The sequence below is a fragment of the Hemibagrus wyckioides genome, linkage group LG08 (genome assembly GCF_019097595.1).
Source record: "Hemibagrus wyckioides isolate EC202008001 linkage group LG08, SWU_Hwy_1.0, whole genome shotgun sequence".
Lineage (NCBI taxonomy): Eukaryota > Metazoa > Chordata > Actinopteri > Siluriformes > Bagridae > Hemibagrus > Hemibagrus wyckioides.
In genome coordinates, this window is record NC_080717.1 from 9138335 (window position 1) to 9151293 (window position 12959).

General features: G+C 40.7%; 1 pseudogene; it reads left to right on the forward strand.

The window, feature by feature from the left end:
- Window positions 1–1055: 1055 nt before the first annotated feature.
- LOC131358502 (5S ribosomal RNA) lies at window positions 1056–1174 on the forward strand (annotated as a pseudogene).
- The last annotated feature ends 11785 nt before the right edge of the window (window positions 1175–12959 follow it).

Sequence of the window (12959 nt, forward strand, 5' to 3'; positions counted from 1 at the left end):
CACGAGGTATGGAAGTATAATAGTGCCAAAATTCCTGAAAGCAAAATAGCATATTGAATCACATGAACTGAATAAAAACTTGTCAATTTGCAATTTGATCTGAATGAAAAAAATCCTTACAGCATTTACAAAAAAAATACAATCTTCATTGTTTTTCAACCTCACAAATTCAGGCAGAAAAAATTCAGGTATTAAAATTCAGGTTGAAAAAAATTCAGGTCTTAACATCCGGGCTATTACAGGAAGAGCAATGGATTGCCGATTTCTCGGCCCGTGTCGCAGTGCACTTTAAAGTGTACATCCTGCTCCCTGTGTAGTTCACTTCGCGGGGAATCACTTTGCCGATAATTAACCTGCAGCTTTTTAAAGTGTTTTTAAGTAAGCTAAACTAACAAAAAATGAGTAAAGCCAAAAAGTAACTGAGGTCCAATCATTTATTTTATAGTAACAGTGTACCAAAACATTTGGAACATTAACAAGTAGTTTCTTTAAGGATGATGGGAAAACTAGAGAAAACTGCTGTCAGCAGAGCTGTGACATCCATGATGTCCTGACAAATATTAACAACATAGTGTGCTTTCTGTGCCTTTGTGTGCAGTGCAAAGAAAAAAAGGCATGCGGCTCTCGTAGTTTTAGCGGCTTTTAAATTCTTGATCTGAATTGTTTTTAACGCAAAAAATTGAAGCAAGCAAAGTATTTGTGGATGAAGTGGTAATAGTCTGTTCTCAGTCACCTTTCTTTCTCTTTCTTTATCTTATGTGTTATTTAAAGTGATTAAGAAGTCGTATATGTGGCATTAAAATAAAGCAAGAAGCTGAGATACAACGTGCCTGTTTAAATATTTGGAGAAATTAAGCGGAGTAACATGACATTAAGTGGTAGGAATCCCAAGAGGTGAAGAGCCATGTGTTTGTGTGTGTGTTGCAGGAGGTGAGACAGAAATGTTAGTTTAGATGAAGAGGTTGTTCTCTCTGTACAACAGCAAATTAGGAAGTGAGAGAAAGGTGTTGTCTACGTCATACACTACAAAGAGCCAGTAGTGCGGGTCATCTCTCGCTTACAGCCACACCACCCTGAGAACGCCTGATCTCGTCTGATCTCAGAAGTTATGCAGGGTTTGACCTGGTTAGAAGTTGGAGGGTAGACCTCCTGGGAATACCAGGTGCTGTAAGCTTTTTCACCCCCACCTTTACAAGTAATATGAAGCAGGTAATAGCATGACACCAGGTGGATGTATTAACAGCTATAGATAATTGATCAGGTTTAACTGTATAAGGACATTTTTATTTCCACTTTAGGGTTCTTTGCACTGATGAGCACAATAATGAGTTTGAGGTGTTGACTTGGCCCCCAAATTCCTCAGATCTCAGTCCAATCCAGCATCTGTGGGATGTGCTGGACAAACAAGTCCAATTAATGGAGGTCCCACCTTGCAACTTACAGGACTTTAAGGATCTGCTGCTAACATCTTAGGGCCAGATACCACAGCACACCTTCAGAGATCTAGTGGAGTCCCTGCCTCGTTGGGTCAGGGCTGTTTTAGCAGCAAAAGGGGGATCAACCCAATATTAGGCAGGTGGTCATAATGTTATGTCTGATTGTTGCCAGAATAAATGAAGTAGCTACCAGAATAAATTAAGATTATTGGAAGTGTAAGGATCTGAGCAAATTGACATGGGCCAGATTGTAATGGTTAGATGACTTGGTCAGAGCATCTCCAGAAGGTGCTGATTTGGCCTTCAAATTCCCCAGATCTCAATCCAACAGACCATCTGTGGGCTGTGCTAGACAAACAAGTCTGATTCATTGAGGTCCCACCTCCCAGCTTACAAGACTTGAAGGATCTGCTGCTAATGTCTTGGTGCCAGATGCCACAGCACACCTTCAGAGGTGTTGTGGAGTCCATGGCTCGAGGGGTCAGAGCTGTTTTTGGTGGAGGATCTACAGGAGAATTACGCCTGTGTTTTTTATGTTGAAGCTGATCGCTGTATGCATGATAAATATGTGTATAAATAATATGTCATGACAAATTTATAACCTCATGAAAAAGCTAAATAAACCATATGTAATTTCCTGCTTGCTGTTGACCACATTCACAAAAGATGCCTTGGTGAAAATATTATAATTATGAGGTGAAAACACATGTAATTATAACATGAACTCTTTAGAAGGTAGGAGAGATTTCCAAATAATAATAATAATAATAATAATAATAATAATAATAATAATAATAATAATAATAATTCCCCTACTATGAATGTGCCACCTACAGCAGACAGTAAGGTTTAAGGAGTAATTTTGCATCAGTAAAAACTTCAGCTCTATACACAGAAAATCACAGATTGTTGGTTTCCACAATTACAATCTATAATCAGACTTTTCTACAGGCTGGCTCTCAAATTTGTGTAGGCTATAAAAATCTGAATTTTGTTATTTTTCATTTTTCACATTTTAGTGAATAACTAAACTAAATAACTAAACTAAATAAGTTTCAGTCATTCTTTAAAAAGGATTATTATATATTTACATTAATGAGAAATTCATTTTGTGTGTTTGGGTTGCTTTTTAAAGGAACACTGTATATTAATGAATAGAAATGATCAGAATGAGGCTTCAATAGATGCTAATAAAATATTTTTATTGACTTCATCTATATAGACACTACACTAAAAGAAAAAACTATTTACAGATATAGAACTATTTACAGATGATATATAAGATAAGAGGGATATCTACAAAGAGGGATGAGGGGGTAATTGGGGTGGTGGGATTGATATGGGAAAAGATACAAATTCTATACAGGCTAAAGATGATGTCCTTAAGTCCTGCAGACCTGTTAAAAAAGAAAAGACAGATTTAAATACAGTGTTAGCTAAAATATAACAAAATTTATTTATACCTACCTGTGGAGATAATATCTAAAAAGTTGAAATGGAGCTGCAGAAAGAAAAAAAATTACATTACATATATATTACTTTACATGTGGCAGATCTTTGATATTTAAACTAATATATATACAGTAATAGGTTTAATATGTGTAAGTATATGTATATGTATGCATGATTTCATGCAATGTGCCAGCTTGGTTTCTGTTCCTCAGAGTCGGACGCGAGTACGGTGTTTGACGCTGTCTGCGGGAAGAGTAACAGAAAGTAATGCGCTGCTGTCGGTGGCAATAAACACTTGGTGCAGGAGCACATGGTGCATATGCAAATTGTCCATGAGTGCTTGGTGCATAAGCACTTGGTGCATAAACAAATGGTCCAGAAGCAAATGGTCCATAAGCATTTGGTGGAAAAGCAAATGGTCCAGAAGCAAATGGTCCATAAGCGCTTGGTCCATAAGCATTTGGTCCATAAGCAAATGGTCCAGAAGCAAATGGTCCATAAGCATTTGGTGGAAAAGCAAATGGTCCATAAGCATTTGGTCCAGAAGCAAATGGTCCATAAGCATTTGGTCCATAAGCAAATGGTCCATAAGTGCTTGGTGGAAAGGCAAATGGTCCATAAGCATTTGGTCCATAAGCAAATGGTCCATAAGCATTTGGTCCATTAGCGCTTGGTGGACTGGCATTTGGCTCATATGCACTTGGTGGACTGGCATTTGGCTCATATGCACTTGGTGGACTGGCATTTGGCTCATAAGCACTTGGTGGACTGGCATTTGGCTCATAAGCACTTGGTGGACTGGCATTTGGCTCATATGCACTTGGTGGACTGGCATTTGGCTCATATGCACTTGGTGGACTGGCATTTGGCTCATATGCACTTTGTGGACTGGCATTTGGCTCATATGCAGTTGGTGGAATGGCATTTGGCTCATATGCACTTGGTGGAAAAACACCAAGCTTGTACAGCAGGCTCCTCTCCCATGGTGGAACATCAGGCCAGAAGTGGGTAGCAGGCGATTCCGTCGTGTCACAGCTGTCCTCTTCACAGTGCTGCTTCTCCGGAAACTGTTTGCAGAGCTGAACAATGTCGCTCACGGACAGGTATTCAGCTGCCGCCAACAGATCCTTCACGTTTCTCCGCGTGATGTTTATCTTCTTGGAGTAAGCATACTGGATGATGGACCTCATGATGTTCACAGACACATTATGGACGGTGTACACCGAGAATTCAGTGGGGCCCTTTGCGAACAGATCACTGAAATATATAGAAAAAAAAGACAAAAACTATGAGTTACTCCAATATGTATGTATTAAAATAAACAAAGTTCAGGCTCTCAGGTCGAGTCTTTTTGTTGGGACAAACGCGTAGTGAGTAAACGGGAATCGGCGATTTAGCCGTATTGATCTACAGCATTATTAAAGTTGAAAAAGTTCATCATTATAATTATGACAGCGACAAGCACAAAAAATGACCTAACATTAGTATAAGCTCAAAATCAGCGATAAAACACGAGCTAAGAAACAGTTAGCGAGGGTAATCTGTAGATAGCACTTTTTCTCTGTGGTGATTTTTTAACCTTACCTGAAAAATGTTGGGCTCAAGTCCAACATCGCCTGCTGGTGCACCGGGAAATAAACGCCTCCAGCCTCGATGATCGCGTCGCAAGGTTCCTCGCTGTAGTGGTGGTAGTTCATCCTCGTCTTCGTTGGTGATCCTCGGGAGAAATTCAGTCCACGATCTCCTCTTCTTCTTCTTCTTCTTCTTCTTCTTTGTTGTAGTTGTAGTTGTCCTCAGGAGAAAGTCAATCCACGATCTCTTCTCTTGAAAGTCTCTGAATGCCGTTGATTTGAAAGTCGCTGAATGACGTTGTTACTGTTTAAATTTGTATTGGTTTAAATCTCAAAGCGTTTTTTTCTCGTGACGCTGGGGCCTGATGACGCTGTCACCCTGATGACGTCAACGTTAAGCAAACAACCTGAAAGACACTCACATACTGAAAGTATTAAGCACTGACCATTGATTTATTGTTGTATTTCTTGCCTATCATGATCTATATCGGACGTTCGAGCAAACAGAGACATATTAACGCTCCTGTTAGTGTGATGGGGAGAGAGTTGGTTGTGTTGCATGGTGTTTTGTTTTGTGTTTGTGTATATGTGCTTTTTTTGTGCATGCGTTTGCTTTGGGTTGTTTTGCTTTTGTGTGGGTTGCTGTGTATTTTCTTTTTCTGTTTGTAGGCAGTATTCCAAGACACATGCTTATTTAAATTAATTGGACTAACGATGGGATTGGACGACGGAGTTAGAGTGCTTTTCTATAAAAGAGCAGTTGTGATTGGGGACAGGTGTGAAGTGGCAGCACCGTGTGAGCGGAAATGGAACTGGCTTAACGAGAGGAGGAGGAGGAGGAGGAGGAGATGGAGATGGAGATGGAGATGGAGATGATGATGATGATGATGATGATGATGATGATGATTCTGCGCCAGCGTTTCCAATAAGGAGTGCTCTGTATACAGCGTGGCAGTAATGCCGGAAGGGTTATCGGTTCGTGGAGCACCGTGGGCGAGCAGCACGCGTTATGGGTGGATGGATGTTTGCGGGAGTCTACTGCGCGTGCTGCGAGACGAGAGCGAACACTGACGGGATTCTTCTGCGCATGACTACACCAGACTGGATAGCGGGGTTGGATGATTTTATTAAATAAATGATTAGATCGGCCGATTTGATTTTTTAGGGTATACTAGTGTTATTGAGTAGACTGAAAGATCTGTGTGGATATTAAGTGCTGTCTCCAGCATCAGCATCACCATTCCCATGGCCTTTATTGGGGAACTGAGGGTAAAAGGACGGTGCCTGTGATTTCTGATGCCAGGCTGAGACTGTTTTAACTCCGGACTGCTACTGAGCATGGACTTTGGACCCTGGTTATTTTTTTATTCTTTCCTGTATCCCTTGATTGTAATAAAGAATTGTATTTTTGAGTTTCTGTCGGGTGATGTTTTCTACTGTTCCATACCTTGATCATGAACCTATTGTGGTAGGGAGTTCCTGGGGTCTCATGGACACCCTGACTGGTCTGTGGCTATGCAGCCCCATACACAACAAACTGATGCACTGTGTATTCTGACACCTTTCTATCAGAACCAGCATTAACTTCTTCAGCAAATTGAGCAACAGTAGCTCGTCTGTTGGATCGGATCACACAGGCCAGCCTTCGCTCCCCACGTGCATCAGTGAACCTTGTCCAATCATGACCCTGTCACCGGTTCACCACTGCTCCTTCCATAGACCACTTTTAATAGATACTGACCACTGCAGACCGGGAACACCCCACAAGAGCTACAGTTTTGGAGATGCTCTGATCCAGTCGTCTAGCCATCACAGTTTGTCCCTTGTCAGACTCACTCAAATCCTTACACTTGCCCATTTTTCCTGCTTCTAACACATCAACTTTGAGGACAGAATGTTCATGTGCTGCCTAATATATCCCACCCACTAACAGGGGCCATGAAGAGATAATCACTTCACCTGTCAGTGGTCATAATGTTATGCCTGATCAGTGTACATCCCCTAACTGCTATTCAGTGAAATTGTTTTGTATTGAAATTACATATCAGAAAGTCTTTTTATGTCCTCACTCACATCTGACTATAAAAAATTGATGAATCGGCATATTTTTTTTTTTCAATGGGAGAACGTATATTACTTTAAGCAAATATCGTCTGCGAGTCTGATGAATTCGTCCAGAGGTGGACAAAATAATTTAAACACAAGTTGAATTATATAAAAAGCAAATAAATAAATAACCAAATGTATTTATGGTGTTCCACAGTTAATAACAAAATTAACAAAAATGACAGTGGACAAAAATGCAGAGCAACCCTGCTGTTCAAATTCCTCATCATGAGAGAGAAAGCAACCTCTTACAAGGTGATGACAACTACCTGTCTGATGGGGAGGACATCTTTTTTCCGGGTCCTCTGATGAGGTGAGTGCTTATTTCTCCTCTGAGATACACACACACACACAAACTGAACATTCAGCAGGAATGTTTGGAAACATATCATCAGCTGGTCAAGGTGTACTTCTTCACTAATTGTTCACTAACTGTTCACTAATCTGTATCCATCCATTACAGCAGTAAGATCCAGATGGAGGACGTGATGCGTTTTATCCAGAGGAAATCCCAGGAGTGCCTACAAAAGGTGGAGGAACCTGACCAGAAGGAGACCTATTTCTTCTGGAAGGTGATGGAGCTGCGTTGCAGCAAAAATGGAGTAAGCGTTTTAGTTGACTTTCACAGCAAAATTACTCACAATAAAAGCAGCAAGAGATTTAATAAGCTAAATTTGTCAGCATGAATAAATATACTGTGTCTAGAGTAGTGATGGAAGTTAAGCATGTTTCTTTTACAGAAAGCAGAGCTGGCAGATGCTGCAACTGTCCTTTTCAAGAACTACAGGCTTCTGAAGAAAAGGGTATAAACTTGTCATTTTATGTTGTAATATGTTATATTAGCTATACCTTTGTTTATTAATGCATCAGCATCACCATCTGTCTACTTTTTGTGTTGTTTTTGCTTTATTTGTTGCTGTCTAATGTGCCAATTCCATCTACAGAGAGCGGTTAAGAACCAAGATAGCTGGTGTCTTTCTCTGGCGAAACTTTTGTGCTCTGCCGACCCAGAAGACGAGATATTGGATGCTCTGACCACAGGGCTTCCCCAGCCAAATTTCCAAGTTAGAATTTCTCTTTTTATTCCTTTTTAATATTCTTTTTATCAAATTTAAGCATGAACCTTTTTGCTAAGATGGAATGACTCTGTCTGTCTTAGATCTTCAAGTGCTATCACGCCAGTAGGCTAGCCGAGCTCGGCCATTACGACCAAGCCCTCGAGTACTGCGAGGCCATCGCTACAGCAATTGCTACTTTACCACGCCAAATCACCAAGACCACAATGAAAATGACCCTTGCGGTAAATATGATACTTGTAAAATGATTCCAAGGTTTTATTTACAAAATATTTAGTCGGTTTATTTTCCGTCTGTCTCGTAGCTGTCTGAGAAGCTACACCAAGGGAAGGAAGAAGAACCGGAGTGGCTGGTAAACCTTCGTCAGCTGTACGCGGACGGAGTGTATAAGCTGAAGAACTCCGAACGTGGCCTCATGACTAGTGAGATGTTCAGTCTCCAGCGTCCACGTCAGGAAGGCCACATTACACCATGGGGTATGTTCATCCACCATTTGGACATAAAACTGTACCTAAAGAATCACACAGCAAAGAATTTACAGTAATGATTTAAAGTCCGGTAAAGATTTTTAGCACACGTCTGTCAGATCTTTAACACATTACACTGGGCCAAAACAGTCTAATCAGCTTCATATATTTTGCCTGAAAAGGTTTATTAAAAGGTTTGAATTTAATATGGTCATATTTATATAAAGTGTACGTTAGTCTTTGGGTAAGAGACAGAAGGGATCAGAGCTTAGGTAGCAGAAAAGATGATTTCAGATTGATTTTTCAAGACGACACACTTCTTATTTGTTACTGAATGATTGTATATTTGTTTAACAGAGGTGTTTGAGTCCCTGTACACTCCGGGAGAGCTGCTGGGTGAAGGAGGCTTCGGGAGCGTCTGTGCAGGAGTCCGTAATGCTGACGGAAAACAGGTAAGCGGACTGCACATCTACAGTTCATTTGCACTAATCGACACAATTCATCACAACTTATATGTCTTAGTGAGGTTTTCTATAAGAATGTAATTATGTGTTGTATATGCGAACAGGTTGCCATTAAATACGTGGGGAAGGAAATGAATGAAGCTTTCATCACCATTGTAAGTAAACTTCCTTTACTTCTGAGGTTATGTGTGGAATTGTGTCAATTACTAATCCAAGCCTTTTATACTGTAACATTTCTGTTTACCATAATTTAGACCTAATCACGCCGCACCCATGCTAAGTGTGTCTGTTTATATTTCAGCCTGGAGAGACAAACAGCCTTCCTCTGGAAGTTGCTTTAATGCAAATGGTGTCCAAGCCATATTGCCATGAAAATGTCTTGGAGCTGATCGAGTGGTTCGAGATGTCGGACTGCTTCATCTTGATCCTGGAGAGACCAATCCCCTGCACAGACCTCCGAAAATTCCTAAAAGGTCACAAAGGGCGATTGTCTGAATCACTGGCAAAACACATCATGCGTCAGGTGGTTCAGGCCGCTCGCCACTGCTCTGAATGTGGTGTCCTGCACCGTGACATCAAGCCGGAGAATATTCTCATCAACACCGACACACACCAGCTGAAGCTGATAGACTTTGGCTGTGGTGATTTGCTGCAGGACACCCCCTACAGATATTATGCAGGTAAGCACATCATAGGTCTTGGAAAGAATAAAAACATGCAGTGGACAACCATTTTTGTGACGTTGCTCCTTCTGTCTTTTTCACTCAGGAACTAGAGCTTACTTCCCACCTGAGTGGATATGTGAGGGCGAGTATATGGGTGATCATGCTACCGTCTGGAGTCTGGGAGTTCTACTGTTTGACATGGTATGTGGAGAACTGCCCTTCTGGTGCGAGAAGGACATCGTTGCCTGGGACTTGCACTTTGCTAACGACCTGTCCGAAGGTGAGAAAGTCCAAACACATCAAGTTTAGATATGTATAGTAATGTTGGAAAACTTGCCTTTCACAATAAATGAATCATATTAATTGATTTTCCAAAATCTAGAATGTCTGACTAAATGTCTCTCTCATCACTACACACAGGTTGCCGTGACCTGATCCAGTGGTGTCTGGAGCTATATCCTCACTGGCGCCCAACGTACGAGCAAATCCTCAGCCACCAGTGGTTTGAGGAACCTAAGAAGAATGTCAAGGTGAGTCAGTGAGAAGAGATTAGACTGTAATATATCGAGCAGAAACATGCTATACTAGTCCAGATTACATGGCTTGTACTGCTCAGTAACAGAGATTGGTGTGCTTACCTGATTATATGAGATTACACAAATCTAATCACATAGAGGCTCAAAATAAAACAGATTATCCTTGATAAAATAGTTTTCAATGAGATCATCTAGAAGTAAAGCTAACAACCCATTAACACACAAAGTAATCTGTGGCTATAGAAATGTTCAGCTCAAAAATAACGCTAAGAAATATGTAGAACACGTTCATTTCACTCTTCTATTCTAGGAAAGTGAAGGCTGTTTCTGTTTAATTCATTTCTGAAGATGTGTTTGCATTACATGCAGTCAAATATTAGGCATATCCAGTATGATTTATGACGTGTGAATTAAGTATGTACAATATTTTTTTCAGGTACAGAACCTGTGTCCTCTTCCTGAGAACATCATCACGCCATGGGGTATGTTAGAATCCACCATTTCCAAAAATGTTGCTGTAATGTGTTGCTAGTGAATGTATAACTTTTCTGCAGATTTTCTTATTTCAGCTTGATTTGAATGATGGTCTGTTTGTTTAACAGAGGTGTTTGAGTCGTTGTACACCCCGGGAGAGATGCTGGGTGAAGGAGGCTTCGGGACAGTCCGTGCGGGAATCCGTAATGCTGATGGCAAGCAGGTCATTAGACTGTGCATGACATCTACAGTCCATTTGCACTTAGTAACCATTGTTAAGCGTTTGAAAAATGATCGATGTCCCTGAGGGACAATCCCAGGGTTAAACAATAACACTTGCCTGATTGTCTGGGGCAAAAATAAAACACACTATGTCAGAACAGCCGAGTTAAAAAATCATAGATTTTGCAGGGAACTGTTTAGTAACTGAACTATGTAACTGATACCACTGTGACGTATTTAAATGTTTAATCTTCAGCAAATGCTGAAAATTGGTCTGATTCAGTTGTGTGTTCAGTCAACGTAAAGAAACCGCATTATTTAGTGTCAATCATCTGCAAAGTGAGAATTGCAGCAAACTGTTGGCAAAATGGGAGTATGAGGCTAAGCCAGTCTGAAGCCTATTGGAATAGATTCATTTTATTTCTGATCACAACTCTGTAGAAATTATGAATGTTCTGTTCATGTTTTACAATAAGAATGTGCATGTTTCTTTATGTCTGAACAGGTTGCACTGAAATATGTGGAGAAAAAAACAGAAGATAAATTCATCACCATTGTAAGTAAACTTCTACTTCTGAGATTCTTCTGCAGAGACGACATAGAGTCCAAATAACACCCACCTGATAGACCAAATGATGTGTCCGTTTACTCAGTCCTACTAAAATAATCCTAAACTACTTACCTTCAACTTAGAGTTCACATTCAGACTGTATTTCCCATCATCCATAATAGATATCTGAATCATTACCAGTTCATACCTTCGTATTGTATCATCTCTGATTCAGTAGATTAGAAGAATTCGCTCCAGTCCAGGACTAACTGTATCTGTTCGTATTTCAGCCTGGAGAAACAAGCAGCCTTCCCCTGGAAGTTGCACTAATGAAAAAGGTGTCCAAGCCGCTTCCTTGTGACAATGTGCTGGAGTTGATTGAATGGTTCGAGATGTCCGATTGCTACATCTTGGTCCTGGAGCGACCCAGCCCATGCATGGACCTCCGGCAGTTCCTTAAACATCACGACGGCAGATTGTCAGAAGCACTGGCTCAGAAGATCACGAGCCAGGTGGTTAAAGCCGCTCGCCACTGCTGTCAAGCCGGTGTTTTCCATGGTGACATCAAGGCGGAGAACCTTCTCATCAACCCTGACACGCTGGATGTGAAGTTAATCGACTTTGGCTGTGGAGCTCTGCTCTCTGACACGCCCTACACAGAATATGAAGGTAAGTGCATAATAGGTAGGAGACAGAATCAAAGAGAACGAAGTGAAGTTTCAACAGTGCTGACGGTGCTCCTTCTCTCTTTTTTGCTCAGGAACTTGGAGTATCTCTCCACCTGAGTGGGTGTGCGATGGAGAGTATTTCGGATATCCTGCCACCATTTGGAGTCTGGGAGTTCTCCTTTTTTACCTGGTCTGCGGACACATGCCCTTCCATAATGAGGACGACATCTTTTACAGGAAGATGTACTTCGCTCCCGGCGTGTCTGAAGGTGAGGAAATGTAGAAGCATCACCATTTAGAACTGCTGAAGTTTGTGAAACTGGCATTACAAGATGAATTGATTTTTGAATAATATTAATATCTATCTAAATGTCAAAGCACTAGCTATAATATCTCATCACTGCACACAGGTTGCCACAATCTGATAAATTGGTGCCTGGACTTGGAACCTGAATGTCGGCCCGCATTTGAAGACATCCTAAACCATGAATGGTTTAAATCTGGTGAAGGTTCTTTTTTCTTTTTCTTTTCAAGCAAAAGCCATTTGCTGTCATTGCTTAACTAGCCTGAAATAGTGAATACTTAAGCATCGGCTAGTCACGTGACTGTCACATGATCGTACTGCACTGAGAGAGTTCTTGTGGTCAGTCAGTATTGTCAGAATTGCCTGAAATCTCCGCTGTTTCTTGGGCAGTTTGCCAGAGCTGCGCTCCAATTTTGTGGCGTTATGTTATGTTTTGTATTCCTTTGAGTTTTTGATTCAAGTTACCTACTGATGTCCTGATTATGTTTTGCTTAATTTTTGTTATAATAAATATTATGTTTAAAGTTATTCCGCCGTGTCATCTCCCTTAATGCTGCATCTTTGCATCTTGGTGTAACAAATAAATATATATAACAAAAGCAACAAAAGTGAGTACACCCTAAGTGATAACAGCTGTACATCATTTAAGCATGCAAAGTCACATGTCCTATTCATCATGTTCATGTGTTTGTCAGCTTGATAGGACCATACAAATTTGTGTATCTTATATTAGAACATTTAAAATTTAATGCTTTGAGTACAATTCACTCACCTGTTAGTGGGTGGGATATATTAGGCAGTAAGTGAACATTTTGTCCTCAAAGCTGATGTGTTAGAAGCAGGAAAAATGGACCTGTGTAAGGATTTGAGGCAATGTCATGCTTTGGGCAATGTTCTGCTGGGAAACCTTGGGTCCTGCCATCCATGTGGATGTTGACACGTTCCACCTACCTAAGCATTGTTGCAGA